This window comes from Lontra canadensis, unplaced genomic scaffold (assembly GCF_010015895.1).
Source record: "Lontra canadensis isolate GAN:19392208 unplaced genomic scaffold, GSC_riverotter_1.0 scaffold32, whole genome shotgun sequence".
Lineage (NCBI taxonomy): Eukaryota > Metazoa > Chordata > Mammalia > Carnivora > Mustelidae > Lontra > Lontra canadensis.
In genome coordinates this window covers 16,032,410-16,053,608 of record NW_022631026.1, presented here as the reverse complement: position 1 = coordinate 16,053,608, position 21,199 = coordinate 16,032,410, and positions in this window count along the sequence as shown.

Below are 21,199 nucleotides of genomic sequence, written 5' to 3'. Positions count from 1 at the left end.
TTCTCCCTGTCAGATTCTCTCACTCCTAAGAGCTTATTTCATGCCTACTGGTACCTCTAAATTTATATATTTCAGAATCTCCACAAAGAAAAGGTCTGACACTTGTACTTCTCTAAATTGATGTAAAAATCTGAAGAAGGATGATTACAATGTGGGGGGGTTCACCCACTCCATGACCCAAAGTGTGAGGTCATTAAGAATGTAGTCTTCACACCAGCATGATAGGTCTGAAAGAAGAGAATCTCTTACAAGTAAGATGGTACATGTCCAGAAGAAGGGTCAAGCATAAAAAGTATGAAAAGTAACACTTTTCCACCACATTGTTTTGCTTTAAATTCTGACCCATCCTTTTTCACACTTTTTTTTTTTAAGATTTTATTTATTTATTTGACAGACACAGATCTCAAGTAGGCAGGGAGGCAGGCAGAGAGAGAGGAGGAAGCAGGCTCCCTTCGGAGCAGAGAGCCCGATGCGGGGCTCGATCCCAGGACCCTGGGATCATGACCCGAGCCGAAGACAGAGGCTTTAACCCACTGAGCCACCCAGGTGCCCCCTTTTTCACACTTCTTGCACTTGCTTTTACCCCATTCCCCATTCAGCCCTGTTCAAAGTCTCTTCTGTCCCTCCACCCATAGTACATGACCTTGTTTTAAAAATCAGGTTGTGGAAGGAGATAGCAACATGCCTTCTAGATTCTGGGCACCTTTGGGAGTATTTCTAAAGCAAGAGATCAGAAGGGGTTAAGTTGACTCCCTGGAGAGGGAGGCCAAGGAGCCAATACTGGAGGGGCTAGTCAAATATGGAGGAAATAAGAGTGCAATGACACAGTAATGAGAGAGTTATTTTAAGTGATCTAAAGGACACAAAAGTCTTTTGACAGATATTTTGAGTAATCAACTTTCTTTACCAAATATAAGGTCTGAGTGTCTCTGGTAATACATTTCATTTAATCATTTTTCCCTTTCATACATATGGCACATTAACCACAAACGAAGAATAGCAGTGATTATCTTCCCAATGAAATATGGAGAAAAAAACAATTTCTGGAATCCCAGTGTCCTGTTTATCTATGATAAGACAAGTGCATGTGGACGCATGTGTGTTGAGGAGGGGCAATAGTCAATGTCAATCAATCGTATGCATGAACACAGCTTTGAGGCAGAGCCTGCAAACAGTCAGACTTTCCCCTGGCTTGCTGTTTTTACAAGTAGACATGCTTATGTTGCATTACCATTTTGACTGAATGAACAGGGTCAATAATGTTACTTTTTCCCATCCAAGGACGAAAATTATTCTGAATCCAATCATCAATCAATGTATATAATCAGTCTGCTTAAAACACTTTGGGTTCTCACACAGCTAGCTATTCCTAGGAACCCAATGGAGAAAGCCATGGTTTGGGGGTGACTTGTTAATCCTACTACATCCCCCCTAAAGTGTTAAAAGGCCAGCTAGGATTCAACATGTACTCTGATATTAACAAGAGGATGGCAAGGGATTCATTTGAGAAGTTATAGAGTCTGCACTCTGAGACCTCTAGTATCTACATTCATTTGCATATAATTGTTTATCCATTACTTTGCCATACCATACAGCTACACTATTTTTCTATAATTTCTGGAGGTTAATGGTTTTTTTTCCCCTCTAAATTCAAAGTCAACACAAACTGACACTAAAGTCAAGAAATGTGCTTTTCAAAGTGCTGTAACAACAGTTGGCAGTCTGTACATTGTGAAAAATGTATTTGATCAAAGAACTTTTGCTAGCGGCATGCCAATGGATCCACACTGATTTCCCTGAAAATAAAGGAATTAATCCTCATCTTCCATTTGGGGATAGAAAACAGACTGAGACATCTTGCATCATACAAATCTCTGACTTAGCCTTCACTCAGCCTTTTATACAAGTAAATATAATTACTGAACAAAAGAGAGGAACAAAAGAGCAGATTTTGATTCTCTTCCTGAATGGCCAGAATAATCAGCAGGCAGCTGGAGATGGGTGGGTTTCAACTGTAGCTATCATGTCCACGAAGCCTCTGACTAGGCACAAGCCTTGGAGAAATGAATGACAGGGCTGGGCAAACTCACCCAATATGGTTTGGATATGGGCTCCTTCTTTCCCTTACTTTCAACTATCACTTATGTGCTTTCTGCTTCTTAAATTTATCAAGAGAAATACTGTATCTAAAAACATTTCAACTGTACACCTTACTACTGGATAGAGCATGTTGAAATTTATTTTAAAAGCATAGCTTTTTAAAAGCATAGCTAAGGCAGAGGTAAAGATAGGCAAAACTTAGATGACAGGGAGCTAGCACACCAGAGAGAATAGGGGCATCTGCTAATATGTGGAGGCCTAAATAAAGCTATTTAAAAAAAATTATTAAAAAAAAATTATTGGGGCACCTGGGTGGCCCTGTTGGTTGAGCAACTGCCTTTGACTCAGATCTTGATCCCAGAGTCCCTGAATTGAGTCTGGCAACAGGCTCCCAGCTCTACAGGGTGTCTCCTTCTCCCTCTGACCTTCTCTCCTCTCATGCTTTCTATTACTCTCTCTCTCTCTCTCTCAAGTGGATAAATAGAATCTTTTAAAAAATAAATTAATTAAAATTAAAAATAAATTTATAAAATTAAAAAAATTATTTTAGGGGCACAAGGACGGCTCAGTCGGTTAAGCTTCTGCCTTTGGTTTCTGTCACGATCCCAAGGTCCAGGGATGAAGTCCTGCATCAGGGTCCCTTCTCAGTGGGGAGTCTGCTTCTCCCTCTACCCCTCCTCCCTACCACCCACCTTGTCCTCATTCTCTCTCTCTCTCCCTCGAATAAATAAAATCTTTAAAAAAATTCCTTAACATGGGGGGTTAAGGGGGTAGGAGAAGAGTAAATGAAGCAAGATGGGATTGGGAGGGAGACAAACCATAAGTGACTCTTAATCTCACAAAACAAACTGAGGGTTGCTGGGGGGAGGGGGGTTGGGAGAGGGAGGGTGGGGTTATGGACATTGGGGAGGGTATGTGCTATGGTGAGTGCTGTGAAGTGTGTAAACCTGGCGATTCACAGACCTGTACCCCTGGGGATAAAATATATTATATGTTTATAAAAAATAAAATTAAAAAATAAATAAAAAAAATTCCTTAACTGTGATTAAAATACATATAACATATTATCATTTTTAGGTGTATAACTCAGTGCCACCCATTACATTCACACTGTTGTGCAACCATAATCACTATTTCCACATCTTGCCATCACCACAAATAGAAACTCTGTACCCATGAAGCAATAACTCTGCATTGCACTCTCCTCCAATTCCTGGTAACCTATAATCGATTTTCTGTTTCTATGAATTTGCCTATTCTGGATAGTTCATGGGCATGGAGACGTTCATGTGCATGGAAACATGCAATATTTGTTCTTTTGTGATTCACTTACTATACTTAGCATATTGTCGTCAGGGTTCATTCATGTTGCACGAATTCATTCCTATTTTCAAGCTCAATAATATTCCACTATGTCCATGTACCATATCTTATTTAACCATTCATGTGTTGATGAACACTCAGGTTATTTCCATCTTTTGGCTGTTGTGAATAATGCACTCCAATGAACACTGGTATATATACATCTGTCCCAGTCTCTTTTAAATTTTTCTGAGATATATATCTAATACAAATTCAGAGTTGTGATGGGTCACATTGAATCAAAAGAAAGTGGACATGGCTTAGAACTCCAGTATCTGGAGGAAGCTTGGCTTAGGGGGTCCCTAATAAACCTGAGACCACCAAAGGGCAATCCCTTCAGTAAGTGAAATAAGAACCAAAAACATTCCTCCCGTACAAGGCATGCTGCATAGATTTCAGCTGTGAATGAATGGAACAGAGAGAAAACAACAAAATTCAGAGGATTCCTAAACCAGAGCCCTGAATCACATGGGGTTTTGGCTGTAATTCATAATGCCTATGTAGCCAGGAAAACCTCAAGCCAAAAAGTCTTGGATGGTTTGGGCATCCAAGTACCTAGCAAAAACAAATACCAACCTTCCTTGCCAAACAGAAATTTTCAAGAAACATTAACTAACAATAAGAAACCACTAAACAAGTGTAGATACGGTTCACATATGAATAAAGTGAACAGAAAAACAGAAGTAAGGTACAAAATCAACCCCCAATGGCTGAATGTATTAGAATCATGATGTATTTTCCAGGTCATGTGTAAAACAGAATTGAAGAAATTATCTAAAAAGCAAGCAGAGAAAAATAAAGAAAACACATAAAATTGAGGTGAAGATGTATTGGACACAGAGTAGCAAGGCCTTGTAAATCAAGTCAGAGAACAAGGAAAGAATACTTAAAGAAAAAAGTGAATAGGTAATATTTAGAGATACAGTAACTAAGAATTTTCTGGAGTAGATTAAAGGCAATAATGCTTAAGTTCTAGACAATCCACAAATCCTAAATAGAAAAAAGAACAAGAAATCAATATCAAATTAAATCAGACATACCTTAATGAAGTTGTAGAATCTCTCAACAGAAAAAGCATATAAATGAAAAATATATAGTTTACTTTTAGAGAAAGGACAATTAGACTGACATTCAACTTTTTTTTTTTTTTTTTTTTTTTTTTTTTAGTATAGTTGACACACAGTGTTACATTATTTTCAGGTGTACAACAGTGATTTCAAAAGTTTATATGTTATGCTATGCCAACCACAAGTGTAACTACCATCTGTCACCATATAACACTATTTCAATATCATTGACTATATTCTTTATGATGTGCCTTTTTCCCCCTGAGTTATTCAGTCCCTAACTGGAAGCCTGTGTCTTCCACTACCCTTCACCCAACTTTTAAATAACAAAAAATTGGAAGCCAGAGTTACTATAAGAAAATAACCTTTGATCTAGACTTATAACCAGAAATACTATCTAAATCGAGTAAAATAAAGATGTTTTTCAGACAAATAAAAACAGAGAGGTAACTAACAATAGACCTTCACTAACAGAACATATAAGGAAGAAAACAACAGGATAAACAACATGACAGCAGAAGGAAAATTTTAGATGCAAGAAAAAATTGTGAACAATGAATGCCATGGTATCAAAAACATACCTAAATGATTATCTTCATTAAAAAACAATAAAAATGACTTCTTATATAAGTGTAGAAAAATCAAGATTGAACTAAAGTCTTAAATATAATTGTATATAAAAAGGGTATAGATAAGTTTATAATTTTTTTTAAAGATTTTATTTATTTATTTGACAGAGAGAGAGAAAGATCACAAGTAGGCTGAGAGGCAGGCAGAGAGAGGGGGAAGCAGGCTCACCGCTGAGCAGAGAGCCCAATGCGGGGCTCGATCCCAGGACCCTGAGATCATGACCTGAGCCGAAGGCAGAGGCTAACCCACTGAGCCACCCAGCACCCCAGTTTATAAATTTTAAGTACCCTATTCCCTTTGGGAGAAAGATAGAGATTAACACTTAATTTGTTAAATCAAAAATGCATGGTAACATCTCTAGGGTGATTGTGGTAGACAGAACAATGGCCTTCCAAAGATATTCATGCCCTAATAAATTACAGAAATTTACATTACAGAAATCTGTAAATATGTTACATGTCAAAGGGGAATTGAAGAAGCAGATGGAATTAAGATTGCTAATGAGCTGACCTTGATATGGGAGATTATTTTGGATTATCCAGGTGGACACAATGTAATCATAAGCACCCTTAAAAGTGGAAAAGGTGGATAGAAGAGTTGGTGTCTGAGTGATACAATGTGGAAAAAACTCCACTAGCCATTGCTGTCTTTTAAGATGGAAGTGGGCTGTGAGACAAGGAGTGCAAACTACCTCTAGAAGCTAGAAGAGGCAAGAAAACAGATTCTCCCTTACACTCTACAAAAGTGAACATAGCTGTCCTGACACCCTGATTTTATCTCAGTGACATTCATTTCAACTATCTGACCTCCAGAAATGTAAGATAATAAATTCATTTTGTTGTAAGCCACTAAATCTATGGTAATGTGTTATAGCAGCAGTAGGAAACAAATACAGAGACAACATAAAAAATGTAAAGAGGTTATCAATCCTAAATTTGCAAACTTTAGAAAAAATATACAATAAAAAATACACAGGGAAAAAAATCACACAATACACACTATAATATATACCATACAAAATATACAGGAAAAATAATAAAATAAATAAATTTTAAAAAGTCATGAAGAGAGACAAAGAATAGAAATAGTAAAAGCAGGGCAGAGACCCCAAAATAAGATGGTAAGTATAAATCCATCCTCAATGTTTATGTAAGAGACAAAATTCATCATACTGGACTTGACAAAATTTCATGAAACATCCAAAAAACTAGACTTGCTTTGGTGGTAATTTTGTAATGTATATCTCTATCCAATAACTATGTATACCTGAAACTAATATAATAAGTAAATTACTCCTCTTTAAAAAGAAACTAAAGTTCTTTGGATATTCAAAATTGACAAATCTCTGGCAAAAATAATCATGAAACAAAAGGAAAGAAGATAAATAACTAACATTAGGATATAAATTACAGATGCAACAAGAGATTTTAACAGATAATATCTATTATGAAATCAGTGTGCCAAAGAAATTGAAAATTTAGGTTAAACTGAGGCATTCTAAGGAAAATACAAATTAAAAAAATCTTACCTAAGAAGAAGATTCAGGTTTGAACGACTCCTTAAACATTAAAAAAATTCTTAAGTAAAAATTTTCCCATAAAATAAAACCATCAGGCCTTCATAAGTTTACAGACAGGTTCTCATAAAATTTCAAAGAACAGATAAGAGTAACAAAGATATTTCTGTATTTTTACACATTTCAAAGAAAACACACAAAAAACTATTCTTCAACTTGTTTTGAGGGAAGTAAAATCTTGACATCAAAATCAGATGACAACAGCACAAGAAAGAAAATTCATAAGATGATGTCATTTATATAATTAGATGTAAATTCCTAAATATATACCAAGTTCAGCAGTGGATTTAAAAAATATAATATACCATGATAAATTAGGGGTCATCCAAAAATGTAATTTAAAAAAATTATTAATATAATTACTACACAGTCCCATTAAAGAAGAAAATTAATATATGGTCTCAATTACCAAAATTACACACAGTCTTCATAATAAAAACAACTTTTAGGAAACTACGAATGAAAGAAAACTTCCCTATCCTAGCTACACTACTTTTAAATAGATGCAATTCTTAACAGTGAAATATTGAAGGATTCCTTTTTAAAAAGCAGGAGAAAAACAAGAATACCCTCTACTGCCCTTTTCAACAGACAACTTTTTCAACTTTGGTTGCAGTAAGACAAAAAACAAACAAACAAACAAACAAAAACAACAACAACAAAAAACAAAAACAAACCATAAAAAAAAAACTAAAGAAATAGAGAAAAAAAAACTATATCATTATTACAGATCATATGACTGTCCACATAGAAACTCAAAAGAATCTAGAGACAAACTATCAGTATAAATAAGAGAGAACATTAGTTAATTATGTTTCTGGACACAAGATAAATATATAAAAATCAGTGCATTTTTGTATACCAGCAATAAGCAGAAAATGTAAATTTTACAAAGATCCCCTTTAAAATAGCAAAAATAAAAGCTACATAGGAATGAATCCAACAAAAGATTATGAATTTTTTACATAGAAATCTATAAAACAATTTTAAAACTATAAAAGACTTATGTAAGTCAAGATAAATGACATATTCATGAACAGAAAGACTAAATAGTGCAAAGATCCTGCCCAAATTGATCTATAGGCTGTGCTGTACTTCTACTCAAATTCTCAACAAAGACCCCCAAGATGAAATACACACGCCTATGAAAAGAGCACATATGGAAGAACTGGAATTGCTATTCAATTGAGATACGATGAATTTTTCAATTAATTTTGTTAAGAAAATTATATTTCCATATATTAAAAAAATGAATCCCTACTTTTTGTCATACTGTGATAAATTAAAAACTTTAAATGTAAAATATGAAACTTTAAATTATTTAGAAGAAAAGTAGTGAAAACTGTAGAGGCTGCTTTTAGGCAACAGGCTTGATGGAGAGAATGTAGAAAGGCCCACAGAGACCCCCCTGGCTGAATACAGAAGGGCCAGCAGGTGACCACCTCAAAACAGCCATAGCCCCTAATTAACAAATGGGCTCCTCACCACTAGGCTCACCTACCAAAAAAGAAACAATCCCATACATCCCCCACTTCCTCATCTTTCCCCTTTAAAAAGAGCCCCACCCACTGCCTCCTGGCAGACAGCTTCTCCTCTGCCATCCTGCCCACTACCCCTTTGCTGTGTATTCAATAAACTATCTCTTTTGTTTTCCCTCAATGAATTCTTTCATCCCCTGTGCCACTGGCTTTGACCCCATAATCTTCCCCAATTTGAGGCCTTCATTTGATTTAGAGATACCTTGTGTAGACATCACAAAAATAGCTTTATGATTTCAGAGTGGTGAAAGTTTCTCAAGGAAAAAACATAGAAATTATTGGCCTTTTTTAAAAATTTTGTTACGTTGTCACCACACAGTACATCATTTGTTTTTGATGCAGTGTTCCATGATTCATTTTTTTGCATATAACACCCAATGTTCCATGCAATATGTGCCTTCCTTAATAGAGCAAAATAGATAAAAGATATATTTGACTATGTGACAATTGGTGATCAAGAGAATGGGAATTATGTCCATGCAAGATGGCATTTCATGTCTTCCCTAGCACCCTGGTCCCCTTGTGCCTTTTCGCTGGTGCCTTCTAGCTATGGCTAGCCTCAGGTTGGGGGTGTATAGCAAGAGGTGGAGTTGTCCAATCTCACCATGGAAATGCCAGACTGTTTCTAAAGTAGTTTGTCTGTTACCTTCCCATCAGCTAGTTTGCATGAGCATTTGCACTGCTCAGATCCACACCAGTGTTTGGTATTTTCTGACTATACAACACAGGGAAGGTGAGTAATAGCCAGCATCAGCCCTAAAGACAAGACACGAAGGGTTGCGGGGAGGTCAAATCTGTCTTCCACTCCCACTTTGCTCTAAATGTCATCCTCATACTCCTCTCCAGACCAATACATCTCCTTTCAAGTAACCAGGGTGTATACACCCTCATCTGTCTTGAAAAACTTGACTACCAGGAAGGAGTATGTTTTCAGACCTTTGTATCACAAGGAACTGTGAGCCTGGATGTGGTACTCTCTGCTTGGATACAGAAAGACAATGAAGGAAACATTAAATCTGTTTTAAAAACAGCCCATAGCAGAGAAAAAGGTATCCTTCTGATTCTCTGCATAGAGCACAACTTACCATTCTGAATCCAGACAAAAAACATGGGCGAGACTCAAAAGGTTTTTTACCTATTTCAGCAACCAGCATTTAGTTCAATCAGGGTTTTCATTTCAGAGTCTAGTTTTATAGACCACAGAGTAAGGAAATTCTCCTAGATGTCAGCAACAGGTCAGCTGTCAGTTCTGGTGTTTCAGTGAGTAATTTATCTTTGTTGGTGTCTTCCTAGGTATTTCAGTGTCCACATGAGAGACAAGGTCTCCATCAGGAACTGAAGCCCTCCTCTGCACACTCACTCCTGAAAGGAAACTGTCAACCCAAAGAAATGACTCTTGGGCCCTACAGATTAATCCTCATCCTAAAACCAGTCTTTAAGAAGATCAGAGCCTCAAGGTCACCTGCCAGTTCCCTCCCGTCTCGTTGCTCCCGATAACCATAGGGCATTAGTTCAGGCCTTGTTAGAAGACCACAGATGCCCTGATTTGTGGTCTTCACACTCTAAAGAACTTTAAAATGTTTGGTAGACCTTGATAAACAGGGCACCCAGATCTGTTTTTCTCATCAGATGAATACCAAAACCCTTGTCAAGGTGACAGAGCTATTAAGTGTCTATTCACACAGCAATCAGAAATTGGAGCATCAATCAGTAATCATAAAGTCAGGGGCATTTTCTCACAAAGTCAGGAATTCAGAGGGCTTTCATAAGCTAATCAGCAGGCATGAAATAGACAATCAATCTAATTAGCTGCTCACATTTGGATGGTAATCAAAGCAGCACAGTGCACTTCATTAGTAATGATATTGAAAATGGTGATCTGCGCAGTATTCAGCTAGCAAATGAATATCCTTTTCTGCAAATAGGTAGGCAGGACATGACTGTTCTGTATGCACCGTGGGCCAATTCAAAGATGCGGGAACCAAGAAATCAACCAATGCCTATTTTTGCTTTTCTGTTGGTCTCAAGTGAGGGAGCCGGGCAGGGTCATTTATCGTTAAGTCTGACAACACATCAGTAAACTGTGGGTGATGGGACCCACCTGAGAAGAAAAGTACAGTAGAGCCATGTGAAGGGGAGGTCATTAATTCTGGAAATGTACTCTTCTTTATGAAAATGCCATCGTTTAGCTTCAAGTTCAACCCCTCTTTACCTTTAAAATCCACAACTTGGGGCACCTGGATTATTCAGTGGGTTAAGCCTCTGCCTTTGGATCAGGTCATGACCAGGGTCCTAGGATCAAGTCCCCCATTAGGCTCTCTGCTCAGTTGGGAGCCTGCTTCCCCCTCTCTGCCTGCTTCTCTGCCTACCTGTGATCTCTCTCTCTGTCAAATAAATAAATAAAATCTTTAAAAAAATTAAAATAAAATAAAATCCACAACTTTTCTACTAGAAATACCTTTCTTGGATAAAATGGGCACCAAAGTACACAGTAGTATCTTAAGAATCATCTTTCTTGGGTACCAGGGTGGCTTAGTCGGTTAAGCGATTGCCTTTGGCTCAATTCCTGATCCTGGAGTCCCAGGATCCAGTCTGCATCAGGCTTTATGCTCAGTGGGGAGACTGCTTCTCCCTTTGACCCTCCCCGCTCTCATGCTCTCTCTCAAATAAATAAATAAAAATCTTTAAAAAAATCATCTTTCTTTAAGGTAATAGCACTTTTCTCCTTGCAAAGCAAGCACCAGCTAGAAAGCTATGGGCTGCCCTCGTGGTAGAAGGTCTTCTGAGACAGACTCAGTCCTTCATAACCCAGAATGACAACGTGTATCACATATTCTGCCTGGCATTTTGAAGGCAATGAAAGGGACAGACATGATCACTCTTCTCCAGGAGCTCATCTAATCTTTGGCTAACACTAGTGAAAAAATAACAAACATTTAAAAATATCATGTTAGGGACTAAATTGCTGTGTTACAAATCTTCCTATTTTAGGATTTGAGAAATGAACAGAAGGAAGAACATTGATAGACTGAATATCAGAAAAGTCTTCTGGAAAAAGCTAGAGGCCAGGAGCCAGTCGCTTTCAAAGTGGTATATTTCTGAATTGCCAGCATTTCAAGAAAATTGATTGTCATTTTTAGTGAAGGTTGGAATATACTTCACAAAGCTGATACAAAATTGTCACATAATGGAACTTAAAGGGAAAAAACTTACAAATAAACTCCTACGTGTTTGCTCGGTTTAGCACACTTTTAAGAGCCAAATTTCACTCTCTATGAATCTCCATGGTCAATACATGTCTATGAGTAAAAAAAAAAAAAAAAAAAAGTAAAAATATTCAGATACCAAGTCCTAACATATGTCGACTGGGCTCTAAGTTCCTTAAAGGGAAAGTGTCCTGTCCCACATGTCTTGGGACAAATAGATCAGAGCTGAGAGAGGAGGCAAGGGAGTTTGACTAAACATCCATATACTTCAAGTCTCTGCTCTACAGTCATCTTTTCTAAAAAGTCCCCCAATTCTGTCCCTGCTCTGCTGGTGTTCCATCCACTTCTAACCTCCACCATACCTCTAACTCCACCCAGACCTATGCTTTCCTACACATATTTATTTACATGTTCGAATCCCCCTGTTAGATTGAAAACCGCTTCAGAGCAAATAACGTTTCTGATTCAACTTTGCAAACCCATCTGCTGATATGTGTCTGTTGATTAAATTAACGAATATTTTCCAGTTAGTTTTCGTATATGTGAAAACATCGAGTTCTATGGAGGGAAAGTGCTTTAGACACTGAGACAGCCATTATAGAAATTTATTAAGAACACTTAGTGCCTGAAAGGCTATGTGTGAGACATAAAATCTCACGTCTCTGTCTCCAAGGAGTTTGTGTGTCTATGTATGACAGATCATTCGTGGATTCACTCTGCAGGAAGTTTAATATGAGGGCTGGAGAGAACAAGCGTTCAAAGAATGAAAAATCTGGTTTATGATAAAAAAAAGAAAAAAAATCCTAAGAGGTGTTCAAGGGGCTTGTTATATAGAGAGAAAAGTTTAAAAGGCAGGGAAATAAATGAGGACATGGTATCTTAAGGGAGAGAGCAGGAGCAGGCCTTCCTTTATACAAAGAAGAACACCAGAGTCTTAGAAAATGTATAGAAATTCCATTGAAGATATTTAAGCTTCTATGTTCCAAGAGAAAATTTTTGGATGAAAAGCGCCGTAAGTAAACTAGGAAATAAAACCCCCACGAGTAAAGTAATCTGTGTGTTTCGATTATTTTCTTCCTTTTTGATGTCTTACCATACAGAGCATTTGATTGTATAAAGCCTGGGTGCCAATGCACCTGACAATGGCACTGAGCAGTAGGAGTTCAGAGCCTGGCGCAGACAGGCCCATCAGCAGCAGACTATGGCGAGCACCCCCACGGAAGGAGGCGCTGCAAGGTCTGCTCCTAGCTTTGGCTTGGATTCTGAAAGGCCAGTCATTACAGTATGTCCTGAGATGAGTGACAGTTCACTGCTGTTCTGTGTGGGGAAAGCCTGGGTGCTCTGTAGAGGGAGGCGTGCTGTTGAGCAGGCTGGCTGGCAGAGACGAAAGTGCTATTGCAAGAGGCCTTCTGTCTGGGCTGTGTATTGGTTTGCTAGGACTCCGTGACTAAATATCACAGACTGGATGGCTTGAACAACAGAAATTTGCCTTCTCACAGTTCGGGAGGCTAAAAATCCAAGATCAAGGTGTTGAAAGGGTTGGCTTCTACTGAGGCCTGTCTTCTTGGCTTGCAGATGGCCGCACTCTGTGTGTCCTCACGTGGCCTTTCCTTTGTGTGTGTACATTCCCAGTGTTTCTCTCTCTGTCCCAATCTCTTCTTATAAAGACACCAGCCATATTAAACTATGTTCTACCCTAAGGACCCCATTTTAACTTATTTAATAATATATATTATTAATATTATATTAATTAATTAATATATAATGATGACATTACCTCTTTAAAGGCCCTATCTTTAAACATAGTCACATTCTTTTGTTGTTGTTCATGTTTTTTTTTTAATTTCATTTTTTCAGTGTTCCAAGATTCATTGTTTATGCATCACACCCAGTGTTCCATGCAATATGTGGCCTCCTTAATACCCAGCACCAGTCACATTCTAAAGTATGAGGAATTAAGAATTCAACATTGGAATTGGGGTGAGGCACAATTCAGTCTCTAGCAGGAATGAGTAGTTGCCCCTCAATCTCCACATGCAAAATTCACTCAGAAAGCACTCTCTCTGTTCTCAGAGCTATATTCTTTCACTGGTCCAATAAAAACACACACACAAACACAATACATGCTAGTATTTTGAGAAGTTATACTACTGCCAGGAACAGTTCTAAGCATTCACTATGGGTTACTAATTTCATAATCACAGTAATCTTTTGAATTGGTCTCATTTATTTTGGGATTTATTTGGGATATATATATATTTGATATAAACTACCTATAGTTAAAGCACATAATTTGATAAGTTTCAATGTATGTACACACCTGTGAATTCATCGTCCAAGAAAACCTTCTCCCTTCCCCCCCAGTAACCCATCCGTCTTGTGCCTTCCCATAACCCACTAACCTCATCTCTAGGGAACCATGGTTCTGCTTTCAGTCACAATAGAGTTGCCTGTATTTTATATGGATGGAATTTACAATATGTATTCCTCTCTGTCTTGACTTCTTTCCCTCAACATAATCACTTCTAGACTCATTCATACTGCTGAGCATATCAATAGTTTATTCCTTTTATTGCTGAGTAGTATTAAAACCAGTAGTACCATTTCCCCACTATGACACAATGGATAGACAACACTTTCTTCTTGATCTTGAGAAACATACTTTATTTTGTTTGGGATCCATGTTTTACTATCTTCAAGTTTTGTCTCATTGTCTCTTAGAAATTCTAAAGAGTTATTCCTATCCCCAATAATAACACCACAAATAAAAAATTATTAGATCTTCTCCTAGTTAATGTACTAACTAGTAACTAGGAATCAAGAGAACCTACATTGCTCCTTAGTATGTTTTCAGTTTTCAAACATCATGTATGAACTATGGAGCAAAAGAATTTGGTGTACAGTGTTTATATTTACACATTTTTATTAATGACCTAAAATCTTCTTCTTCCCCAACTGTTTAAAATCACTGTACTTTTTTATCTTCAGTGTAATTTAACCTCTCACTTGAACATAAAGCATAATTCAATTGAGAAGTGTGTTTATAGCACATGAAACACAATAAAGCATGATGAAGTAGATCTTAAATCATTTGTGAATGAATGGCTGCCGTATTCTCAGGGTGCTCTCTGCTTTCCCACAAAATAAAAGCAACCGTGGTTATTTATTAATATATGGGTCCCCAAATGCTTTCTCGAGATATTTAAAAGCTGGATGAGATGAGCACAATCTAATGGAAAATCATAGAGAAAGATACTGAATGGGAGATGTCTGCTGAAACGGAGAGAGAATGTTCAGGTGGAGAATAGCAGGTAACAGCTATTATCTAGGTAAGAGCTAGATGAGGTGGGAAAAAATGACCTGGGAACCTCCAAGAGGGTCAATGCCATGGCCAAAGTTAGAGCCAAAAACAATACCCAGGTCTCCTGACCTCACAATCTAGGCTGCAGTGGAGGGTAAGAACTTGAGAGACAAGAAACCTGGACATCTGCTCTCCTGGTTCACAGCTACAATTCAGAGCCAGTCAGTCCTTAGTCCTTCATTATAAGGAATTACTGTTCTGCACATTAGCTCTCTTGTTACTTCAAGTATTTTATTTTCCTCCAGTAGCTGTTTTCATTTTAAATCAAAATATATTTTTCCAATACTTTGTTTTTTCAATGCAAGGTTACTCATATTTCTAATGATGGTAAAATATCATTTCAACACTTCCACGTAAATAGTTCTTTAAATATCACCTTAAATGTAGCTCCACCTATCAACTACATAAACACCTCTTTCACCTCATTAGAAAAATAAGGATAAAGATAATTTTATAATCGCATATTGCACAGAAAAAAGTACTTGACAAAATTCAGCATCCATTTATAGTAAAAATTAAAATCTCTGAGCAAGCTAAGAAGAGGAAATATAAACATGATTAAAAATAAAGTGTATATATATATATATATATATATATATATATATATATATATAAATCATGCAGCAAGATCAGAAACAAAACAAGACTTTACTCACTTCCACCTTCTAGTCCACATTTTACTAGATGTTCTGACCAGGATAAGAAGGCAAGAGACAGATAAGAAGGGCAAGAGACAGAAATATAAGACAGAAGGAAAAGAAAGGAAGAAACAAATCCATCATAATTCACAGATGATTCGATTTTATTAAAATTCCTAAGTGAGTTTAGCAAGATTTCTATGTCCAAAAATCTGTACTTCAACCTTGAAAGTAATCAAAAATATTATATATAATATCACTACAAACTTGAAATATCAAATAATTATATGGCCAATGTACAAGATTTCTACAAATCTAATAATAAAACTTTACCAACTTGTATTAAAGAAGAGCTAAACAAAGGAGATGGTGTTGATGGGCTTGGAGTATCCATATTTAAGGTTATCGGTTTTTCCCAAATATACTCAATGTACTAACATTCAAAATCTAATAAGTTTCTCCAAGTGTGTAACTTGACAAAGTGCGTGGTACGACTTCTATGAAAATGCAAAATAAATAGAAAGAAAGAAAGAAAGAAAGAAAGAAAGAAAGAAAGAAAGAGAAATAGCCAAGATTCACTTAAAGAACAAAGTGGGAAGATCTGCTTTCCATATATCTTACTACGTTATAAAGCTTTGATAATGAGGAAAGGGAAATAGACTAATGACGGAGAATAGAAAGCCTTAAAGAGATCTGTCTCTCCATGCACACTTGGTTTCTACAGGGGTGGAACTGCAGAGCTGTGGGGGCAGTAACCGGTTTTTTTAATAAATGTTTCTGTGGTAATTGGATAAGCCATAGGGAAAAGAAATAAAGTTAGAACTTGCTTCCTACCATAGAGAACATGTTAACTTTAGATAGATCATAAACCTAACTGTGAAAGGAAAACAATAGAAAAGAATGTCTTCATGACTTTAAATGTAAAGTGATTTCTTAAATAACAATATGATAGCTATGAATATTGATAAATGCCAATATTTTAAAAATTATCTACTTATTAAAAGATACCATAAAAAGAGAGAAAAATCAAATCAGGGAATATATTTGTTACACACATAAACAAAGGACCTTTTTCAAAATACATAAAGATTTCCTATAAACCAAAAAGAAAAAGGTAGACAAGAAAGATAGGCAAGAGTTATGAAAAAAAATAACACTTCATTAAAGAGTACCTTAAGGAGGACATATGACATGATGAGCACTGGGTGTTATATGCAACTGATAAATTATTGAACACTACACCTGAAATTAATGATGTACTATATGTTGGCTAATTGAATTTAAATTTAATAAAAGAGGAAAGCTAAATGGCCAATAAGAATGCAAAATTTTAACATTATTAATCATTTAAAAATATAAAGTAAAAGTGAAATGTAATACCATTTTAGATACATCAGAGTAGCTAAAATGTAGATTACTGGTAATGACAAGTGATGATGGTGTGGAGGAAATGGAGCTCACAAATAATTAGCTTATTTAAAATTGTTTAAATTTAGGGTGCCTGGGTGGCTCAGTGGGTTAAGCCTCTGCCTTCAGCTCAGGTCATGATCTCAGGGTCCTGGGATCAAGTCCTGCATTGGGCTCTCTGCTCAGCAGGGAGCCTGCTTCCTCCTCTCTTTCTCTGCCTACTTCTGATCTCTCTCTGTCAAATAAATTAAAAATAAAATGAGACAATATGGACTCTGAAAAACAATCTAAGGGTTTTGAAAGGGTGGAGGGTGTGGGAGGTTGGGGGAACCAGGTGGTGGGTATTGGAGAGGGCACAGATTGCATGGAGCACTGGGTGTGGTGCAAAAACAATGAATACTGTTATGCTGAAAAGAAATAAAAAATTTAAAAAAATTTTTTTTAAATGTTTAAATTTAGAAAACTGTTGGATAATATCTCCTAAGGCTAAACCTATGCATCCCCTATGATCCTCTAATAGTATTTCTTAGCATACAGCCTACAAAGTTATGTACAGATGTTCACCAAAAAAACATGAACAACAATTTCATGGTGGCATTATTTGCAAGAGCCAAAAACCAGAAGGAATTAATATACATAAATTGTAGCATCCTCATTGAAAGGCACAAAAAATAGCAATGAAAAGACCCACAGTTACACACAACCAGCACGGGTATATCTCATAAATATAAGGCTGAATGAGGAATTAAGATACAAAAGAATATACAGAGTATGAACACACTTGTATAAAACTCAAAAATAGACTATATTATTTAGCAAAGAAAGCTTTTATAATAAAGAAAAGGTCATTCTTAACAACAACAAAAAAAAAAGTAAGGGAGGAAGAAATATAGTGATTGTTCAGGGGAGATAGTAGTGTTCTCTTTCTTGAGCCAGGTAATGACTCCAAAAGAATATACTCTATTTGTACGTTATTAAATAACATTTTTAAAAAGTTTCAAGAATTGTCTTTAATCCTTATCAATGATCAATTTTGTCCCTGGATACTGAGTTTAAGAACCATGTAACTTGTTCTAAGCTATCTACTTTGAAAGGTCTGAACCATCCGCTGTTCTGAATGGTATGTCCTGTAACTCATATTGGTATATTTATATCTGTGAGTTCTTGGGTGAAACTGCTAATTAAGCCTTATGTTTCACTTATTCATATAATTAAATCTCACCCAATGGGATACAAGTTTTTATTCATATTACATGGACACAGTGATTCTTTTGATCTGCATTCTTTGGTTGTTTATTTTTTTATTTTAATTCAGGAAATAATTTCTTTCTCAATCTTTTGCTTTGTTCCAATTGTTTTTGACGTCTTCCTCAGAAGTAACGGTCATGTTTATCTTAGATCTTGGATCACTCATTTATTTTCCATCTTCTCTCATACTGTCATTTATTCATAAATTTCCATCTAACCTAAGAGGATTTCCCAACTGTATGACCCACATTATTATATCTACTTCCATATTATCAGATACTACCTTCACTGCCTCTGTGTGAATTTTGTTTGTCATTACCATTTGAATTTTTTTAATTATTCCTTGCTTTCCCACCTTTAAAAAAAATATCTAATTTCTTGTCATTTGTTGCCCCTAGCTCTTTTTTGTCTTCAAATACAGGAACAAGAATGCCAGGTTTTGATGCATTTGATTGAAACATTTTAAACAATTTTCCTTCTGTTTCTTCTAATAAATAATTTTTAAAAGTAAATTCTTAATCTTCAGAATGATATTTCCTTCCTGGCCTATACAGTACATTTCATAGGCTCCATGTTGGTTTTCTTCTGTGTCCTCATCCCTGGTAAGAAACTATTCTTCCTAGATTTAATATGTGCTAAAAATCACAATATATGAAGTTTCCTTTGTTACTGAATTGCTGAACGTCCAACTGGATGGCAACTTTCTGAAACATCTCAAGACTTTCCCTAACCTCGTTGCTATACTGTAAATTATGCTATGTACTGATTCAATATATAGCAACCTAAACCCCCCCAAATGCACTGCTATAAATGTTTTCCTAACTTATTGCAGTGTTTTTTTTTATAGCTTCATGACAGCCAAAATTCAGCGTGCCACTGTGAGCCCTTCTCCTTCCCACGTACTTCATGCAGTATTATTTTGATGATTTCAATCTTTTACTAGATGGTGAAAAAGAAGCAATAAAGGTGTAATTTGGAGATGGAGTTGGGATATGGGGAAAGTGGGAAATGAGAGAGAAATGCTTTTTAGGTATCATAAAAAAAATACTGTCATGCAGTGGAGAAAAAGATTATTGCTTACTAGGGAGCTTGTGTTTCTAATCAGGAGGACAAAGAATGCATGAAGAAGGGAGGGATTTTCCAACTACACTGGCATAGGCAAATTTCTCATGAGCTTAGAAAATGGACCATCAATTGCACTTTTCAATCTACTTCCATCAACTTAATAGTAGAAATTCCTCCTAGATTTGGTAATAGATTTATTGTCAGTCTTAATTTATCCTGTTGTGAGTTACTTTAGTAGTAATTCAGATGGAAACCAGAAGCTTTCTACCTTAAATATTGTTTCTTAATGATATTTTCATTCTTTAAAATGTCAAGTGACCTTACAGGATATGATGTTCTGGGAACATGGGGGACTCAATCCAACAAAGAGTCCTGCTTATACACACAGTAAAATGCTGTTCAATTACATATAATTTATAACTTATATTTGAACTCAAAGAAAAAAAATGTGAAATTCCTCTGTATCATAAAAAAGAAGAAATGTAATGAAAGCATGGTAAACTAAGAAGCCAAAATTATAGTGGTCTAAGAAATACTGTATGGTATATTGGACTGTTGGATGTAGGACCACAGAGCTGGGTTTCTGAACCTGCATGAGGACAGGATATGTGATATTTCACACATGTGAAGCAGGATGATAGAAATGAGAAACCTCAGTGATAGTGACAATAGTACATCCACTAACCTGGACACAAAAGAAAGAAAGAAAGAAAGAAAGAAAGAAAGAAAGAAAGAAAGAAAGAGAGAGAGAGAGAGAGAGAGAGAAAGAAAGAAAGAAAGAAAGAAAGAAAGAAAGAAAGAAAGAGAAAGAAAGAAAGAAAGAAAGAAAGAAAGAAAGAAAGAAAGGAAGGAAGGAAGGAAGAAAATGTGTCTCAGGAGCAGTGTGTAAAAATATAAAGTATGGAAAAAAAAACATACAAACCAAAAAGTAATTTTACAAGACCTGTAGCCAAAAAGGCTTTTTGTTAGGTAACATAACCTGTGTTAAGTTGTAAAGCCTAAATTTTTTTCTACCAAAAATGAAATTCATATCTCTAAAATGATAACTGAATCAAAAAATTGGTTCCAGGCCTATAAATCTCCTGGATTACCTGGGAAAAAATGTTTTTAAACCCAAAGAAACAAAACTATTCCAAGCAACAGGTCCATAAGAAACTTTTATGGGAGCAAATATCCTGGGAATAAAACAGTGCTTAAGAACATAAGCCTATCACTAAACAAACAAACACAAGAGGAAATGATCCCTTCAATAATCCCAGAGAACCTGATAGTAGAAGAATTAGCTCCATAGATAGCATATTCAAAGGGAGTACACAGACAAAAGAAAAACTATAAGGGAAAGCTGTATTTTATAGGAGATTATGAAAAAGAAGTAAGCCCTCTGGAAGCAAAATTTGAATGCAATGTCTAAGAATTACATGCATAAATACAATGTTTTTCAGAAAAATTCAAGATTTAGTGGATAAACAGAGCCAAAGACTAAATTGGGGAGCTGGAATTTCCTCATACTGATTAAAATATGGGAAATATGAAATAAAATTTAAGAACTATGGATGACAGAAGGAGACATCCAACCTATACTTAATGAATGTTCAACCAGGAAGTTAGAGAGAACACTGAAAGCTCAATATTTAAAATAATAATATCTTGAGGTACCTGGGTGGCTCAGTTGGTTAAGCATCTGTCTGCCTTTGGCTCAGGTCATGATCTCAGAGTCCTGGGATGGAGCCCCACAGGGAGTCTGCTTCTCATTCTCCCTCTCCCTCTGCCCCAACGCTGCTTGTGCGTTCTCTCTCTCTCAAATAAACAAATAAAATCCTTAAAAAATAATAATATCTTAGGATTCTCCAGAACCAGTGAAAGGTAAGAATCCTCTGTACCTTAACAAATTCAACATACTTAAAAAGGAAAAAAAAAAAAATAAAATCCAGTTACGCACTAAATTAAATTGGTACACAATTAAAGTGGCACTTTAATTGCCACTAAATTCCAAAACCCTAA